This window comes from Dermacentor albipictus, chromosome 8 (assembly GCF_038994185.2).
Source record: "Dermacentor albipictus isolate Rhodes 1998 colony chromosome 8, USDA_Dalb.pri_finalv2, whole genome shotgun sequence".
Taxonomy (NCBI): domain Eukaryota; kingdom Metazoa; phylum Arthropoda; class Arachnida; order Ixodida; family Ixodidae; genus Dermacentor; species Dermacentor albipictus.
The window spans coordinates 38,590,981-38,611,172 of NC_091828.1; the positions used below are offsets into that span (position 1 = coordinate 38,590,981).

The window sequence follows — 20,192 nt, forward strand, 5'->3', positions numbered from 1 at the left end:
CACTAGTTACCGCAATGCGACCGCCGGTGATAAAGTCGCTGGAACTTAAAGTCGCTGGAGGTTCCAGTGACATTAATAGAGAAGCGCGCCATAGAGGAGTCCGGCTCAAGTATGTGGCTCATACGCACCGGCGAGTCACCCGTGCAACCTCAGGTTCCATGACATCTCAGATTGCAGGAAAAGGGCTTCGCGCGGACTTCGCAGTGGCACCGCTAGATGTCACAAAGTGTTCCGGAGAAACAAAATTAGTGTTTATTGCTGCCATTAGAGAGGGAGCACTATACAACAACTCCAAAAGAGAAGCTCAAGAGAGGAGCTCGGGTGCACTTTCACGTCTCAAACATGACGCATTTCGGCCATTCGCATTGGATGGGCATTTGTTATTAGTTTGTCCCGAATATTTTAGCCTTCCTTACGCAATTAAAGCAAACATAATCTCCACCAATACAAAAATATTAGCTGAGCCATTAGCGTGTCAAGACGGCTTGTTGATGTTCAGTAAAATGTATTTTCAATGCAGCAGTGGTGTACCTACTGAAGGAATAGAAATTGTGCACTACAGCCTGCAAGAAGTAAAACTCAAACTTCTAGCGATCGACGTCACATCTTTCATCGAGATATCACTATTTGGTCATATCTTGTTAACTAACCACTAACCGTTAACGTTACCGAGCATCTTAGGTCCGATGCCGCGCCTTTCAAAACAGCGACGAGTTTTGGATTCATTGTTCAAATACCTATCAGAAAGTGGTCTAATTGGAAAGCTTTAAAAATTGCACCCTTCATAACAAAAGCCTAAATTTACCCGCCATGTCACCTGTAAATATTATTATCAGGTCCACTTGGACATTTCATACTTCTTTTTCTCCTCTTTTTCTCCCACTCTCTTCTGGAATCTTTTAATCCGATTCCCCATCCATATACAGAGTAGCATGCCAGCGGTTATATACGCGCCGGCGAAATTCTCTGTTTTTCTAATAAAGAGCTCACTCTCTTTCTCTCTTCGCAGCACCAAAATGATGAGTAAATGAGGCCTACCACAGTTCTGATATAAACGACGACCAAAAAAAAGGGAGGCCTCAAGCGCCGCGTCGCGAAAGCGTAGCCAAAACCACACAAATGGGGACTCGGCTTGTTTATGCTCGCGACCACATCTTTATGTGGTTTAATGTTCGCAACATTGAGAAGCGCTCGCTGTTTTTTTTAATAATAGACGAGTTTGTTCAACTGGAATAATGGACCTGGACGTAGGCAGTACTGTCTTCCTCTTTTTTTATTTTTCGACGAAACTGAAGCAGAAGAAGAGGAAGAAGAAGAAGCAGAAGAAAAAGAAGAATTTGCTACTGCGGCGCCTTTGCTGGCGGGGACGCTGTTCCAAGAACGTGCAGCGTTCTGCAGTGGCTTCGCACTTCTTTCTACCCACGGCGACGCAACAAGGCCCAGCCAACGGCTCCTGACATCGCTAAACGTAAGTGTTGTCATCTGCTACAACTTCTCCTGTCGTTGCAGAGTCGGTTCTCTGTAGCCAGCTATACAGCTCAGCTACCCGAAGCTCTTTGTATTCAGCTAAATAAAATTAATGTTGGCCATTGGGACCCCGACGACTGCTAAGTCTCAGAAATAACCTCGAGATCGACAGCGATTTTTCTGCTGTGAGAGATAAGCTTCGGTGCTCGGCTATATAAGGAACTTGGTAGGCATTATGTGTCACGCTCCGACGTTTTGAGCGCTCAGTACTTCTGGGGACAGATGAAATGCAAACACAGCCGCCCTGGTGGCGTAGTGCTTTGCCGTTGCTATGCTAGGCCTCAGAGAGCGGGCACAATCCCCAAGCATGGCAACCGCATTGCGATGGGGTGCTAAATGCGAAAACGCCTGTGTGCCGTACATCGGGTGAAAGTTCCAGAACTCCAGGAGGTCGAAATTAATCCCTTGAACGTTTTTTAAAAGAATGCCAGCAGTGGAAAGTCTGTCCGAAGAATACCAAGCGAAACAGGGTGGGCTGGCTTGCCACGCAAGCCCAATGGCTATGGCGTTGCGCTACTAAGATCAATGTCGCGTTGGTTTGTGGTCTTTTTCTGGTTTGTCACATCGCGATTGTTAGTTGCACTCAGCGCACAACATGATGAACGAACACCAAGTAGCTCAATTTTAAGCTATACTTAATGTGCCCTTTCAGTAAGTAACTTTTGAAAGTAATCCATGTTGTTGTAATACGATGATACCGACTCGATTAGTGACCGTTCCTTAGACCTCAAATAAAGCCGGGACGCATAAAAACCTTTACGCTGCGATTTAATGCTGACGAACCCTAGGTGGCCGATAATAAGCCGGATCCAGGAATTACGACGTCACTAACGCAAGCTGTAGCTTTCGGGTACTGAAGTCAATCATTAGGATAATTTTGCGTTTTGCTGCCCGAAAGCTGCTTTAGGAAATCTACCGTGTTATTCTTGTCTTGACACGAGCAGCTTTCAACTCATTTTTCGGAAATGACTGAATAGCGTTCGCCTCTTTTCTGTGGTCGAAACGTTAATATTTGTCTGTCTACAAGGAGAATATGCTCCGATTTTTCATCCTAATGCAAAGTGTGCTAACCCATTAGCGTATTTCTTGCGCGTATGCGTGTGCTGTTTAATTTTTCAACATATACACGTGCACTCTGTTGTACGCTATGAACACAGCCTCTGCTAATAGCCACCCAGCCATGACACTGGCAGTCCTTCAAGCGACAAGGTTAGCGTGTTCACTTCAGTACACGTTAAACTTAAGCTATCCTGCGTTTTCAGCCTCAAATTTTCCTAAATGTAGAGGTTTCATTTCATCTTCAACGCTGGGTAAAACCGTCGGGTCATTTTTAGTCAAATATAGGATTTTCTTGAGATGCACGATGATAATCCGTCATGCAAAATGCTACCTTGAATATGGACTGCAACAAGCCATTTTCGTGTGGAAGCTTTCCATTAAAATGGCACTGATGCTGCTTTTAACCAAAACAGCTGATTTGACAATTGACGGGTGCATTCCTGTCGCTGATCGCAAAGCGGTACCTTTGAGCGTACGCAATTTGCACGCATATTATTTGTGTTGCGAACATTCCTACATATACCTCACCTGCGTTTCCTTCCCTGCCCATTTGTGGCTTTTTAGGCAATGTACGCGTAGAAAGCAAACTTCGTTCATAAATTGTACCACAAGCGGCGTCTCATTTATTTATTTCGGATACTTTCCTGGCCTGAAGACATTACAGAAAGGAGTGGTAAGTGAAAAAAAAAACAGTACATAATTATACAATAATAGGTAATACAAAACGGCAGAAAATACAGCAGGCTTGAAATTGCCAACGTCATAAATGGCAGCCTTCGCGGGAGGAAGGTCTTTCCAGTCGGCGCAGGGCTTAGGAATAAACGAACCATGACACATTTTCGTTCTAAAATATGGTACACCAACTTTAAACATGTGACCTAAACGGGATGAAATGTATGAAGGGGGCGTAATGAAATGATCCTTTAATAGTGGGTTGGGGTGATACAGCCTGTACAAAGGTCACAGTCTAAAGCATTTACGGCGCAATGAAAGGTCCGTTAAAGTAAGTGTGTTTTTCATGGATGTAGTGCGGGCGTAACGGGAATAGTTAGATAAAATGAAACGTGCTGCGCGATTCTGGGTGGATTCTAGTGTGTTTATCAGTGTGATTTGATAGGGATCTCATACGGTGGCTGCATGTTCTAGCTTTGGTCGCACAAATGTTTATATGGGGTAAGCTTTATCGGCATAGACGCAGCAGAGAAATTTCGATGAAAGTATCCAAGAACCCGGTTAGCGTTATTAGTGACGTGCTTGATGTGCGTATGCCATGACAAGTTACGTGAAATATGGACAGCCAGGTATTTGTAGGAGTTGACGGATTCAAGAGACGTATCGCGAAGGAAGTAAACACGCGTGTTGTCAGTGTTAGTGCGGCCTGATACATGCATTATTTTTATTAACGTTTAGTCCCATGAGCCATTTATCGCACCAGTTGGATAAGCTTCATTGACGGCATTGACAGAATCCTTTTTGACAGCATGCTGATTGATGCCCCTCGCAGCAAACACTTAAACAGCGATGATGCGTAGAAGCCTCCACACAGGCCACAAGGCTAAATGGCCAACTGAAATGTAATAGCAGGAACGTCCAAAGCAATCATGCAGTCTAGTAGCGTCGTTGTGCATGAACCATTTTCCCTTTGCTACAAAAGCTGAAGCACGTGAGCAGCTCATCAGTCATAAACTGATGTGAGCGTCCAGGTAGTTTCGTGCATTATGCACCAGGCACCAATGTAAACAGTCGAAGTTTGGCCCGAAAGGCGAAGCTTAGCTTGCAACAGCAAGATAATGGACAGCTATACAAAGTAGGATAGTAGTTTTATCAGCTATATGTACTTGCAAACATTCCCTTAGTGACTAAACTGAGAAGCATGGTGTCAGGGTGCACAGGGAAACATATTACACTCCATGAGCGCAGATGCTCACTGTAAAAACGCTGGCGTGAGGAAGCGCGTAAGGTGCACCGCGCAAAGTGGCCTTCGTGCTGTCTATCGTTTAAACGCAAAATTAGCGTTGCGAATGCCACACGCACAAAGGTACGAGTCGCTGGTGCACCTAGACTCCGCCGCAGAGTAGTGAGCGAAGTGACCTTCGTGCTGTCTATCGCTTCAACGCAACCTCAGAGGTGAGATGCAGAATGCATGAAGTTGTGAGCCGTCGAAGCACATAGACATTGGCATCCACGCAGGTCGGTTTCAATATGTGGCCCGCGCGGCCCCAAAATATGCTGTTCACCGCCTTTCCTCTCTCTCGTCCCCCGGAACGTAGCGCACGACAGAAGACTCCGTGCTTCTCTTCAGTGAGAATGCGCCGCGATCGACCGCTCCCTAGCGCGCTTTCACTGGCGCAACAAGTATGCGGCGCGCGGCGATTGTGTTATCCCCCTTGGACGGCAAAAATGTGCCTTAGAGTGTCTGTATATGTGCTATCGCAATAAAGCGTCACACGCAAACGCGGTGCGGTTGCGTGCGTTCATATGGATACCCGGGCCACTTTATACGTGTGCTTCAAAAGGTGATGTATCCTCTCATAATTCTAAGCAAACACTGCGACGAATTATTTCGCCAGAATAGTTACTTCGAGATTTTCAATTTATTTACATCTTCACAAAGCATTACAGTGATGGTAGTGCTGAGCCAAATGCGCCAAACTGCGCTGTAAAGCAAATACTGCGACAGCATGTGCAAAATTGTCCTTTATGGCAGGTATTGTGCCACGCCTGCGCGAACCGCACCTACTTCGAATTGGGAATACATATTTTTCGCACGCGAGAAGGCGCCGCGTATCAAGCCACCATTCTTTGCTACTCACCCTCGCACGCTTTCTATCACAGCTTCATTATATAGACCTAATGATGTTTGCAAACGGTAGGCACCGTCGATATATTTTACAGTATTCTATAGGAGCGGCGAGGGCGGGGGGGTGCATCGAGGCACCCTAGTATTCTAGGTCCTGTAGCGTTACCGAGGTTCAGGCCAAACTCACCGCCTCCACTTGCATTTTTTTGTAGGCAGATGGGGGAAGTGGAAGTGCCGAAGCCACGATTTGATTATGAGGCATGCGGTAATGTTGAGCTCCACATTGAATTTGGCTACTTGGGCTACTTTGACGCGCACCCTGCGCGTTCTTGCATTTCACACCCATCGAAATACGGCCGAACGAGATGGTAGGCCTGTCTCGCTGACGGCCACAATAATGACGACCGACGGCGCCGGCGAACTTGGCGCAGCTCGTGAAAGTGCGCTTATTTATTTACAACACAATTACCATGGGCCTAAATGAGCGGGTTTGCTTGCTTTTGTTGATACGAATAGCAAACGAAACGTAGTACTCGAAAGTCATCCGTGCCAATTCACTAAGTGACGTTTGCTTTCTATTTGCGAGAGAAAATGCTGTCGGACCGTTGTGGTAAAACGCCAGTGGTTTTAGCACTAGGAGCAGGTTTACAAAACACTCGCACACTTGATAAATTGTTTTTCTATGAAGTACGACTTCAAGTGAAAAACAAACTAGGATATTTCTGTTTCGCCGTGAGCGCGAACAGAAGCGATCGCCGGGGCTGGGTGATATGGGACCCGCGAAGTATCGGCCCTAATCCAATGCCATCTTTTATGTTTGCCACGGCCGTCCGATCAATCCAACTCTGTACCAACTGCACATCTTATTTCGCGCGCGAAAATTCATTAACACGTATCGGCGCATTGATGACATAGCGTAATTTATGTAGCTGTGACCGTGCTGCCTGCGTACGTGAAAATCCCAGTAGGCGTGTACACTGCAAGTAGCTCAATTCCTTGAAATGAAAATAAGCTATTTATTGGAGCGAAGAAGAGGAAAACTATAGTGTGCCATTCTCTCCAGCGCTTTATGGTGAGTCAAGCTCTCCAGCGCTGTTCTCGGGGAATGCCACTCGTGTGGAGAGACCGTGCCCTGCGTGCGGTGGGTCCAACCACTGGTGCCTAATAAACACCTTTACAAGTGTTTGAGGTTGCTTCGGCTTACAACGTCAACCCTGGAACTTCGATCCCGTACCCTAAGCTCAAGCATGTCTGAAGATGCATCCCAGCAAACGCCTCCTACTCCATCCCAGCAAGCACTTCCCCAGACGGTCCTGTGCTCTGGTGTGCCTCGCCACAGGGGCTCTCCCATTTTCAGCGACGCGGACTACATCGACGTCGAGGACCGGCTGGCGATGTATGAAAGGGTAAGCGCCCAGAACAAACGGGACCATCCGGCATAACTAGCAACATGCTCTATCTCGCCGGTGTCGCCAGTCTCTGGTACAACAACCATGAGACCGACTTTCCGACGTTGTCCTCGTTCAAGGCCTCCTCAGTGGCTGTGTTTGGTCGCCTTGCCGTACGCAAGCTGGAAGCAGAATAGCGTTCGCGAGAAAATGCACAGTATCCGGGTGAATCATTTGCCAGCAAAATTGACGATGTACTCAACTTGTGTAAGAAAGTCAATGCGACGATGTCCGAGACTGTCAAAATCAGAAGTGTCTTCGAAGGGATAGAAAACGATGCTTGCAACATGGTCCTTGCGAAGAATCCTCAGTCCATCGCTAACATCATCACTGTGTGTCAAAAGATACGTGCTCATGTCCTGCAATGGAATAGCAGACGCTGTTGCTCTGCTCTCTCCATCTGACCGCTTTCTCCCTCGGAAAGGTCTGCAGCTGCCTTTTGCGACAGTGGACATCCCACAGTGCTACATTATTTGCGTCTCATCATCATCATCATCATCAGCAGCAGCAGCCTGGTTACGCCCACTGCAGGGCCAAGGCCTCTCCCATACTTCTCCAACAACCCCGGTCATGTACTAATTGTGGCCATCCCGTCCCTGCAAACTTCTTAATCTCATCCACCCACCTAACTTTCTGCCGCCCCCTGCTACGCTTCCCTTCCCTTGGGATCCAGTCCGTAACCCTTAATGACCATCGGTTATCCTCCCTCCTCTTATTTTCGTCTACGACCCGTCTATACACCCATGCTGCTGCTACGGGGGGAATGTCTTGGCAATGTAAAAGTGATAGCAGACGTCCAAGTTATGAACGGGCCCAGTGACAATGTGCTAGTTCCAGTACGTTCAGTGCTGTTCCTACATGTGACCTATCGCCCACTGCATGTGTTTGGTTCTTCTATTGCCGATGGTCTTACGCCGGTACAGCGATCCCAGCTTTTGTGGCCTCTAGAAGAATTACGTTCTTCTTTCGACGTAGGGCAGTGTTCCCAGGTCCGGACTTCAACTCTTACAACTCGCATCGATACTGGCCCGCAACTGCCGTTGGGCCAACGTAGGTGCAGTGTGTCTCCTGCAGAATGTCATGTAATCAGCGATAAAGTCATCGTCATGCTTCGCCGCGGGGTGATGCGACCCTCCATCAGTCTATGGGCATCCCCTGGAATCCTAGTTACGATGAAAGATGGTTCTGCGCGGCTTTTTGTAGACTGCGGCTGCCTCAGCAACATCACTCGCAAGGGCGTCTACCCTCTCCCGCGCATAGAGTACGCGATTTGCATTCTACCATGCGCAGAATTGTTTTCATCCCAAGATTTGCATTCAGAGTATTGGCAAGCACCCATGGCAGACACCGATGGGCCAAGACAGCTTTTCTCACGCCCGACGGCTTTTACGAACTTAAGGCAATGCCTATTGACTTTGTAATGCGCCCGCAACCTTTGAGCGTATGATGGAGATAGTTGTGCTCGGCGTGAAGTGGAACATGTGCTTGTGCTGTCTTGACGACATTATTTGTGCTCCTGATTTCACCACGCACCTTCAATGGCTCCGGTCTGTTTTAGTGTTTAACAAACCCAGGGCTACAACTAAACCTCAAGAAGTGCGATTTGCTGCTCGGCAGTTGACAATTTTAGGTTGTGTCACATCCAAGGATGGTGTTCTCCCTGATCCAGCCAAACTTGGGTCCATAACCGAATCGGCTAATTCAACGTTGGTCAAAGAATTGCGCAGTTTCATCGGCCAGGGTTCCTACTTCAGACACTTCATTCGCAATTTATCCGCCATCACATCGGCCCTGACGAAACTGCACAGAAGCAACGGCCCCTCACTTCTTGGTCGTCTGAGTGCGTCGAGGCCTTCACAAAGCTCCGTTGTTTGCTAACGTCTCCGCCAATGTTGAGCCATTATTACCCGACAGCCCCTACCAAAGTGCACACAGATGCAAGCAGCGTTCACTTCGGTGCTGTTTTTGCTCAGCGCAAACAGGTGTTTCCTGAATATTTATTTATTTATTCATACTGTCGATCCCATCAGGGATCAAAGCAGGAAGGGCATACATAGTTATCTTGCAGTGTAACAATAATAATTAGCGCAATAGAGATTGGACATATTAGACATGCAGTTAGCAGAGGCAGTCAATGTAGTAGGCAGAAAAGTTACGTTATACATTGTAATGTTATTGCGAAAAAAACAGGTAATCAGAGGTAGAAAATTTACAAAGGTGAACAAAATGGTAGGCATAAATTATACAATAATACATAGCAGAGTAACAAGGGGTAATGAGGTAGTCTGTCAAATATCAATGCTGGTAAGCAATAATTACAACAGGAAAAGAAGTAAATAATTTGCATGAATAAACTATAGTACTCCGTAATGGCAAGTAATACAAGTTATAAAAGTGAGGTATACACAATTCAATTCAAGTTTATTTGCATCTATACATGTACAGAGGACAGGAGTACTGACAAAAAGCCAAATGAATTCGGTTTGATGGGGTCTGTAACCCCTACAAAAATGGCAGTGTGCACAATAAAGAGAACAAACATGCAGTAATGAATGAACGAGAAAAAACAAGTGAACATTAGTCAACATTGTATAACAGAAATGCATACGTGTAAAAAAATTAACAATAGAATGCTGCAAGAAATCGTATAACAGAAAGCGAATGGTATGAAATGACACAAATAATACAGCCTTGAAATTCACATCTATAAAGGATAAGTTATTCACAAGCAGAGAAAATTGGTTAAGCGTTCATGGCGTCAGTGTATACCAGAGCAAAAAAAAATAACGAAAAGAAAGAAAAGGAATACGCAATGAGCCTATTAAAAGGAAGAATAGGTGTCTATTGAGTTTCTAATGAGTTTAACAAAGATGGCAGTGTGCGGCGTAACATTTGTTGACCGTAGTTATTGCGCGCTTTAGGAACGTACCATGTTTCTCTGTGACGTGTGTTGTAAATGTTAGAATTCATTGTCAATAGAGTTAAATGCTCGAAAAATTTCGTGTTCTCTTTTTTGGCAGTAGTGAAACGCTTGAGTAAAATACTACGATATATGGAGGTGACCAGTTGTAAATTAAGGGCGCTGAAAAGGGGCTGCGTATGAGCGTCATATGAAGAATTGGCGATAGCGCGCACTGCTTTCTTCTGCAATAGAATATGTTTTGTGATGTTAGACATCGTGGTGTTTCCTCAGACTAAACGACAGTAATTCAGATGGGACAGGAACAGAGAGTTATAAAGCAATTTTTTGACGCTCAAGGGAAGAAAAAACCGAAGTTTCGTTAGTATTCCCACAACACGAGCGATTTTGTTAGTAACTGAGTCTGTGTAAATATTCCAAAGTAAGTTTTCTTGAAATACGACCCGGAGGCATTTAATAGATGGCAGAATGTTGATAATCGAGGAACCCATTAGCAAATGGCCGTTAATGTGGACATTTTTGTTTTTAGGTTGAAAATGTACAGCCTTTGTCCTGTTTTTATTTATAGACAGTGAATTCAATGAACTCCATCGATTAAGTTCACTCAAAACAGCGTTCGCAAGAGCCAACGTATCCCTTGCACAACCAAATGTAAAGAACAGACTAGTGTCATCAGCGTATATGATGAATCGGGCATTGGTGTCAATATTAATTATGGTGTTTACGTAAATGTTAAACAACAAAGGTCCAAGAATGCTTCCTTGAGGTACACCAGAATGTATGGGTAAGTTATCGGAAATACAGTTTATTGAAATCCTTTGACACCTGAACAGCAGATAGCTTTTGATTAGGCCAAGGAAGAGGCCCCTGAAACCGTAAATTTCAAGTTTAGTTAGCAGAGTGGTGTGGTTAATTGTGTCAAAGGCCTTTGAAAAATCGATGAAAACGCCTAGTGTCACTAAATTGTGCTCAGATGCTTGTAGTATTAGTTCCTTTTGTGTTTTTGTGTTAGCAGAGCTAGCTCTGTCGAGCGACCCTTCCGGAAACCGAGCTGACAGTCAGTAATAATATTGTGTTTTTCGCAGAGAGCGGTCATTCACAGTGTAATCAATGTTTCTAGGCATTTTGAAAATACAGGCAAAATGGATATTGGTCGGTAGTTGGATAGGTTGTTTTTATCACCGGCTTTGAAGAGCACTGTAACCTTTGCCAGCTGCATGCGCTTGGGAAATATACCGCTGACAAAGCACAGATTATACACATGGTCAAGAACTGGTCATATCAGATCTATAACGTGTTTTACGGGGCGTATTTGCAGGTCATCAATATCGCAGCTTTTACTATTTCGCAAAGCGGAGAACGTGAGATAAATTTCTTCGGCGCTAGTTGGAAGTAAAAAAGCACTATCACAATTTCTAGAATTCAGGTACGCTGCGGAGCGTGGATCGTGCAAACGTTCCCCGTGTACTATCAATTCTCGCACGCCCTCTGAATGCTGACGTCCATTGTTAAGCACTGTGCTAAGGTTTCTCCACATGATATCCGTTCGCTTTATAGCTTCAGGATTAAACAACCTGTGAAGGTAATTTTTTTGGCTTGTCTAAGAGTAGCAGTTAACTTATTTCGAAATTTCTTAAATTCGGATAGATGGCATGTGTCTCTTGTGCCCAAAAAACGTTTGAATAGAGCATCTTTTGGTTTGATTAGATTAAGAAGTGCATTGGTTATCCAAGGTTTTCTAGCTTTTCTAGGCTTCAGTGTTTTAGGATGAAAAGACGCAAAAATGACTCGTACGCGGCATCTACGTAAGACTGATTGTACACCTCGACCCAATTTATGTTTGATATTTTTGTGCGGAACTCATCAAGTGCAGACGGATTAATATCTTGAATAGTGAATGGGGGAAACTGCTTCGGTTGTTTAGCCGAGACATATGATTCCAAGAGAATAAATACTGGCAAATGATCGCTAATATGAGCGCTGATTACGCCGGTGTTAATAGTTTAAGATTCAATGTTTGCAATAAAAACATCAAGCAAACTTTCACAGTCGTTGCTAATGCGAGTTGGAGCAGTAATTGTGTTAAAACATGCATTAGCTTCTAATATTCGAGTGAAATCGGGACGCAGCTGTGTTCCGTTCAACATGTTTTCTATGTTCCTATGTTGAAGTTTTCTATATATGTAAAAAACTTTGCCACGTTCCCGCCTGGAGGGCGATATAAAACAGAAAATATGCTTTTATTACAAATGACGGTCAAAATTTCAAAGTCCGGTGTGACCGCCGTAAAATCATCGATGTTATCACACTGGAAGCTTTCTCTGGCCATGAAGGGTACTCCTCCAGCGTTTTTGACTGAGCGATTTAAGTTGTGTCTTATGAAACCCGGTATCTGCATTACTTCATGTTCGTGTCGGTACCATGTTTCACAGAGCATAATGACATCAAATGGAAAGCCAAAACATGAAAGCAAGGCACACAACTCATCAGACTTATTGCGCGCTGACCGAGTGTTTAACAGGAAGAAAGATGTGCATGTTTTCTTACGATAAATTTTAGTCACATCTGCAGGGTTCAGCGATTTACTAGCCATCGATGTGACTGGCCGTTGAAAAAATGTTCGTGATGAACAAGCTAGAAAGAGAACAAGCAGAAACCACACTAAGGAAGGCGTACAAAACGGCACTGCACCTACTGAGGAATACTTCAAACGACAAGCTACTGCAGCTAGGAATACCCAACACGTTCAGCGAGCTGGCAGAAGCGCAACTAAACACACAAATAGCGAGACTTTGGCAGTCGGCTACCAGAAGAATGCCCCTAAAGAGACTAGGATACGATACGAAAGGGGCAATAGATCGTGAGGCAGACATCCCAGACAACGTCAGACAAACGCTCAGAATAAGTCCAATTCCACGCAACATGGATGCGAACCTACACGCAGCCAGAAGGCAGGCAAGGGCAGATTACGTGGAAGGCCACCTGGCAACACAGGAAAACACGGTGTACACGGATGCAGGGCTATACCCGTGGGACAAGCACACTAGAACACACAGAGTAGCTACGGCTGTAGTAGACTACATGGGAGAGACAATCAGTTGCGCAACCATAAGTAATTGCACGGTAGCGGAGGGGGAAGAGGTCGCCATAGCGCTTGCAGCGAACGGAGGCTACCGAAGTAACAGATCACTAACCATATTAACAGACTTCAAAGCTGCATGCAGGCATTACATGCAGGGGAGAGTCTGTAAATAGGCCCTGCAAATCCTCCTCGGAGCAGGAACCCTCGGAAATAAAGTGAAACATAAACTTTTCTGGATACCGGCCCATACCGGGATAGAAGGTAACGTGAGAGCAGACAGTCTAGTTCGCGAGATCACATACCGAGCTGGACAGGTAGAGCCTCTCGAGAACCCTACAACGGTGGAACCGACGTGTGCGGAAATATTAAACTACTATAGAGGGCAGAGAATGAAATATCCTCCGCCACACACACTACTTACACAACAGGAAGCAGCCGACTGGAGAAGGCTACAAACCGGAACTTTCTATAATCTACACACACTAAGTAAAATGTACCCGACACAATACAGAAACTCCTGCCCATGGTGCGCAGAAATACCAACTCTTTACCACATAACACGGGAATGTAAGCATAACTACACATTCCATAAACATAAAAACCCGAGTGCGGAGCAATGGGAGGGCCTGCTCACCAGCAGCGAGCTCACCGCCCAAAGGGCAATCGTGCAGCACGCGTGCGAAGTGGCCAGGCTCAGTGGAGCCCTGGAATAGGGGCACACCCGTGCTGAGAAGCCAGGCAGCAAGTGCAAGACGGCTCACCGCCAAACCCCTTGATAGAACCAATAAAGTTTTTCTCTCTCTCTCTCTCTCTCTCGGATTCCTGGATCCTCATTTCATCTTATCGATGTCCGCAACGCAATATATGCGCAGTACATTCGAAGTGTCTGTTTTGCGCGCGAAGATTTTGCCGCCCTTTGTCCACGCGTGCATCCATGCTTTTTTCTTCTTTCGCTCAACAACTTGTCGAAGAAGTTTCTTCAAGGCGGGGCAAAGGTGTCCATTAATAAATAGCGGGGGAGAACTGGAACCATCAGTACTCTGGTAAGCAAAATCTGAGGTTAAAATTTGATTATTCCTGGCCTTTTCAATCTCCACTTCCCCTTTCGCGCGAGAGCGGTACTGCACGACCATGTAAGGACATCCTTTGTCTTTCCTTGGCACAGGATGGCATATGTCTACATCGGAATCAGAAATGGGTTCACTTACGACGTCGCCTAGCTTGCTCAAAATTGAAGGCAGGTTCTCGTCGTTGCTTACCAGAACACCTTTAATCTCAATGTTCCGGTTCCTCGAGTACTGTTCTTTGTTTGTCACCCGGTCTTCAAGGTCAGATAGTTGTTGTTTTAGTCCTTTGCATTCCTGTGATAGTGCGGCAGTTTCTTTTTTTAGCGCTGAGTTTTCCTTTTTGAATTTTGCACTGCGCTCAGTCATAACATCAAACTGTTCACCAAAAATCTACGGATTTTTTCAGGTCTTTATATTCTTTTCGAAGTTCTTTCTCGAGTGCACTGCACATATCTCGCATTTCTTGTTTAAAATCTTTCAACAGTTTTGTCACTTCGGAAGGCATTTCAAATTAGCAGCTCCGCAAACACTTGTACAAGAGCTTGGCAGTAGCAGCAGGGGAAAGAAATGGAACAAAATGAAAATTGGCAACAAATGATTGCACAAACCTGTGTATATAATGCGCAGATTTAGTGAACCGGTCGGCACAGCCACTGCTGCCAAGTGAGGATCAGCGGTGAGGCACATTTCCTTTAGTAGTCGGCGCCTGTGTCAGGCAGCCAATCCTGGTCTACGGCTCGCTGAAGTCACACTGGAGGCAACGGCAGTTTTTAGACGAGCGGCGAAACGTGCGATAGTCGGAGATACGGCACGTGCAACGGTGATCCGCCGAAGATGCAGATCCGAAGCTACCGGTAAAGGCGATGGTGTCCTGTGTATATAATGCGCAGATTTAGTGAACCGATCGGCACAGCCGCTGCTGCCAAGTGAGCCAAGAGGTAGTAGTCCATAAGATACGTTTAAGGTGTCGTTAAAGAAATTGTGATTATGTACACAATCTAATGAAATAAAATGGCACAAAAATAGATGGTGACACAGGTACATCATAATTGTGAAGCACGCAATTCATTTTCGGCTAATGTCAAAAAAGTAGTTAGCGATGGGCTGTCTGTAATACTAGGGTCCCGCTTATTGCATTCACGTATCATTAAAGGGAAAAACAAATGCTTATGGCTTTCCGTATGATATTGGTGTTCGTGTAATGATAGTGAATGTTTATGTCGGGTGAGTCGTCTTTGTGCTAAAGATAAGTATTTGGAACTGTCTATTTTCGATTCATTATGAATAAGTTGATACATAAATTTTATTGGTGCAAGCTTGGCTCGTTTTTGTAAGGTCAGTATACCAGCATGTTTTAGCAATTCTGTGGGTGAGTCTGTTAACCTATGTTTGTTGTAAATATATCTTAGTGCCTTCCTTTGAATTGCTTCTCGTTTGTTAATGAGTTTTTTGGTGAAAGGAAACCAAACAACGTTAGCCTACTCTTATACAGATCTGACAAATGTGTTATATGCTAGTAGTTTTGTGTTTGGGGGTGCTAGTCTAAGACGTCTGTTCAGGAACAATTTTTTTTGTGCAGTCGAGGTAGCGCTGTTAACATGGCGCTCCCACCTGAAATCGTGTGTTTTTGTTAAGCCAAGGTACTTGCACTCCTTCACTTTGTTAAGTGTGGCGTTATTTATAGTGTAGTTAAATTCTGATGCGAGCTTTCTTCTAGTAATTGATAAAATAGCTGATTTTTTTAATATTTTGTCATTTCCCATTCGTTACACCATTTGTACACCAGTGACAAAGCGTCGTTCAAGGCAACATGGTCATTAGGAGAATTGATTACCTGATAGAGAACACAATCGTCAGCAAAAAGCCTAACATTTACTGGAATATTAGAAGGCAGATCATTAATGTATATGAGAAATAAAACTGGAGCCAAAACACTTCCTTGTGGAACTCCGGATCTTACGCTAGATTTCATGGAATATAGCTGGTTAACTTCTACAAATGTAGTGCGGTTAGTAAGGTAGTCTTTGATCTAGTTCAGAATAGGGTCCTTTCCCAAGGTAAGTTCGAGTTTCTAACCTAATTTCTTATGTGTTACGCGATCGAAAGTTTCTGAAAAATCTACAAAGATTAGATCTATTTGTTTCTGTTGGTCAATACCTAACGATACATCATGGACAAGCTCAATTAGTTTTGTGACTGTGGAAAATTCTTTGCGAAAACCATGGTGACAATTCGTTAGTATTTCTTCCTTTTCAAGGTGTTTGCTTATGTGCTTTAAGATAATGAACTCTAGTAGTTTACAAACAGTGGATGTTAGTGAGATTGTTCTGTAGCTAGCGGGTTCTGTTTTACTTCCCGGTTTATGGATTGGTTTCACATTAGCTGTTTTCCAATCGTTATCGAGGGTACTTGAGGAAATTGACTTGTTAAATATTATTAATAAGTACTTGGACATCCACTCAGTGTATCTGCGAAGGAATGCATTTGGGATATTATCAGGTCCTGGTGATTCCTTTGGGTTAAGCAGTAGGTTAAGTACACCTGTTTCGGTTCATGTGAGTGGCTGTAGTGGCTTATTTCTAGAGAAGCCTGCTTGTGGTAGTGTGCCGTTGTCCTCAGTGAAAACGGAGCTGAAGTAGTCATTAAGCAAGTTAGCAGAGTTCCTGTTATCTTCATTTGAGGCTTCATTGTCGTTACGATTCTTTTGGTTAATGTAGCTCCAGAACTTTGTGGGAGCAGTTTTACAAAAGTTTGTGAGTGTATTAGTAAAGTAGAACTGTTTGGCTGTCTTAATTTTTGATTTCATAAGTTGGATAGTTGCGCTGAGATTTTCATGCGTAAATTTTAATGGGTTACTTGTCAGCAATTTTCGCATTCGGTTTACTTTACATTTCGCATGTATAACGTCACGCGTTATCCATGGATTACGCCTAGTAGGTTTATTTTTTCTAGTTAGTATGCAATTGGTTATACAATGAGATATAATGACGGAAAATGCAAGCCACAATGTATCGATGTCTGTAGTGCTGTTATGAGAAAGTTGCAAAAACGTGTGGTATTCATTAACCAGGTAATCAAGTATACTAGCGTCGTTAGCTTTACTATAGTCGGGGTAAGCGATGATTTGCTGAGGGGTAACGCTGTCATGAAGGGGTATAGTGTGATAGGTAATTTTGTGATCCGAAATACAATCTAGTAAGCTTGTTTCGTCTTTATGAAGTGATTGCTGAGGAATATTAGATATAGTATGGAACAGCTGGATCCCTGTACACGTGCAGGTTCAGTTACAATTTGTGTAAGGTTGAATGATAACATAAAGTCAAGTAACACATCCGCACAGGGTGAATGATGCTGCATGGTTTGACAATTCACTTCAGGAACGTTAAAATCACCTGCGATTACTATTCTGCACCCTGATGCATATTGCTCAGTATATTCATGTAACCGGCGCACATGGTCGAGGCCGGAAGAAGGACTGCGATACACGCAGCCTACGAGAACAGTATGAGATGCGAAGCGCAGTTTACAAAAGATAGCCTCAACGCCCGCAACATCCGGTAACATTAAAAAACGGATTTCTTTCTTTGTTAGAATGGCCACGCTACCACCTCGTGTTGTCTGGTCTTTCCGGATGATAGCGTAGTTGGCAGGGGCTCTCTCAACATCTTTAATATCAGCTGTTAGCCAGGTTTCTGTTAGTGTTAGAAAGTCAGGTTCATATGCAAGAATCAAGGCTTCAAGGGAATCCGTTTTTTTAATATGCTACGGGCATTTACGTTCAAGAAGGATAAGTCGGATATCAAGTTCGGCGTGAACGTAGGCTTCGAGGGCCGTGTTGCTGGTTTTTTGGATCAGGATTGACGGAACCTGGTTTCAAAGGAGCTACATTATTATTTTCTTCGTCCCAGTAGAACATTTCGCCATTGATTCTTAGTTTGTCATAAATTAGATTATTTTATCTCCGGATTCTTTCCTTGGTTTGGCAGAACTCCATAACTTCCTTCTTATGTCTCGTACACGAGGCTTAAAATCTTCGGAGATCAAAACACATGACCCCTTTAGCTTGAAACAGTTTCTCAAGATTTTAGTTTTGTCTCTAAAGTCGACAAGTTTAAATATTATTGGTCTTGTTTTAGTGGTATCCGTCCTGCCTAATCTATGAATACGTTCGATGCTTACAGCTTCGAGTTTCAGGACATTTTTGACAATTTTTTCATTTACTGTAAGTTGTAATGTGTCTTCATTTTCCTTTTCCTCTTCTGGCGAACCATGCACAATTATATTGGATCATCTGGAGCGGTTTTCAAGGTCGTCTAGTCTTAGTTCCAGCATTGAAAGGACTTTCTCTAGTTTAGTTACCTTCTCCGCACAAGACGAAACCTGTTTGCCTAAGGTTGTCAGTGGCTCTAGTTTCTTGTGTATTGCGGTTAAATGCTCTTCGTTAATTTCTTTTAAATCCTTCAGGATTTGTTGTAGTTGCCGCGAAATATCGGGTGTATCAGGATCCGGGTTTGTTTCGATATCTCCAGCTAGTAGCAATAATTTCACGAGATCCAGTATGTCAGAGATTAGTTCACACAGCAGCCCAGGGCACGGCAGCACAACTAAACAAAGCTCGTTCGAATGCATGCAATCTTTAAAGTGCTTTCTTACCTGCACGATGAATACAAAAGGGTTATCCATGTGCCCCTGCGGCCAGCTGCCGTGCCCTATGGCCCGCGGAAATGTGACGCCCCTTCTTATAGCACGAAGTGATTGATGCGCCACCAACGTTGAGTTGAACCCTGGACTGGCGATTGGAGTGGTCGAAGAACTATGTCGATAGTCCGGGCTGTTGCTGTGCAATGCCAGCGGGACTGGCTCGGTGGTGTAGCGGTCCGGAAGCGGATGCCCAGTCTCCGTGTTGTCCATCTGGAGGCTTGGTGTTTCATCGGGGCCATGATCTGCGGCTATCAGCAGCAGAGTTGTGGCTATCTGCACGATGAACACAAAAGGGTTATTCATGTGCCCCTGCGGCCAGCTGCCGTGCCCATATGTCTTGCGTTACGCTAGTCGTGTCGTGGGTTACGTGGGTTAGTCGTGTCGTGGTTTAATATGGCGTGGGTTACGCTAGTCGCAGGCATACCAAAGCTGAGAACAATTACACTGGAACAGAAAAAGAATGCCTACCCATCAACTGGGCTCTCACTAAGCGCTGGTCCAATTTGTAAGGCCATCCATTTGATGTAGACATGGACCACAATGCACTATGTTGGTTGTCATTCTTCAAAAATCCCTCAGGCCGTTTTGCCCGATGGGTACTCTGGCGGCAGGATTACGATGTATGCTTTCTGTACCGCAGCGGATGCCAGCATTGCCAGCAGGATGCCAGCGGATGCCAGCGGATGCCAGCGGATGCCAGACGTCGACGCCCATTCGCGCTTTCTCTTGTCTGAGGTCAATGCCTGCAGCTCACTACCCCACTTTGCCCTTTCTTCGCTCGATTACCCCACTATCGCGTCTGAGCAGCGCAATGACTATTGAATTACCTCTCTTATAACTTGCTTTCTGGTTCTTCAGCACCACCATCCACTCACACGCTGTGTCGTCAAGGTCACGATTTAACCATTCGCGACAAGCTGCTTCACCGACGCAATTATAACCCTCACAGGCACTAGCGGTTTCTAGTAGTACATCGGCGTCTCCGTTCTGACATATGCGCACCTTTCCACGGCGATTCACAGTTTTTGCACTCGGGCGTTTTCAAAGCTGATCATAGCTTTCTAAAGCGGTACTTCTTGCGGCGGATGTACAGCTACGTTCAGAAGTTCATTAGCTCTTCTCCCGATTGTCAGAGTCGGAAATCTCCACTCCTTCTCTCGCCAGCTGGACTGCAACCTTTATCTTGTCCTACCCGGCCGTTTGGGCGCGTCAACATCGATTTGTATGAGCCCCTTCTCCTGACATAGGCTGGAAATCGCTGGGTCATGTGGTGGTTGACGCCCTCATGCGATACACCAAAACTCCCGCCCTCCCATCAGCTACAGCGCGAGACCTTGCCTTCTTCCTGCTGCATCGATTCACCTGCGTCATGAACCATCTGAGGAACTGCTCAGTGATCGCGGACGTGTCTTCCTATTCGAAGCAGATGTAGCCATTCTTAAAAAGTACCACGTTGTTCATCGTACAACTACGGCGTACCGTCCTCAAACCACTGGTCTTACAGAATGTTTGAACCTTACGCTGGGCAACATGCTTGCAATGTACTTAGCGTCCCGCCACACAAATGCGACGTTATTCTGCCCTTTGT

At 44.9% G+C, this 20,192-nt stretch overlaps 1 protein-coding gene across 1 annotated transcript in view; it reads left to right on the plus strand.

The window, feature by feature from the left end:
• The first annotated feature begins 1,342 nt into the window (after positions 1–1,342).
• LOC135916367 (uncharacterized) overlaps positions 1,343–20,192 on the plus strand; it is a 59,490-nt gene continuing 40,640 nt past the window's right edge. Inside the window, exon 1 of the mRNA XM_065449730.2 lies at positions 1,343–1,468. The gene's annotated coding sequence lies outside the window, so the exon portion shown is untranslated. The remainder of the gene's footprint in view (positions 1,469–20,192) is intronic.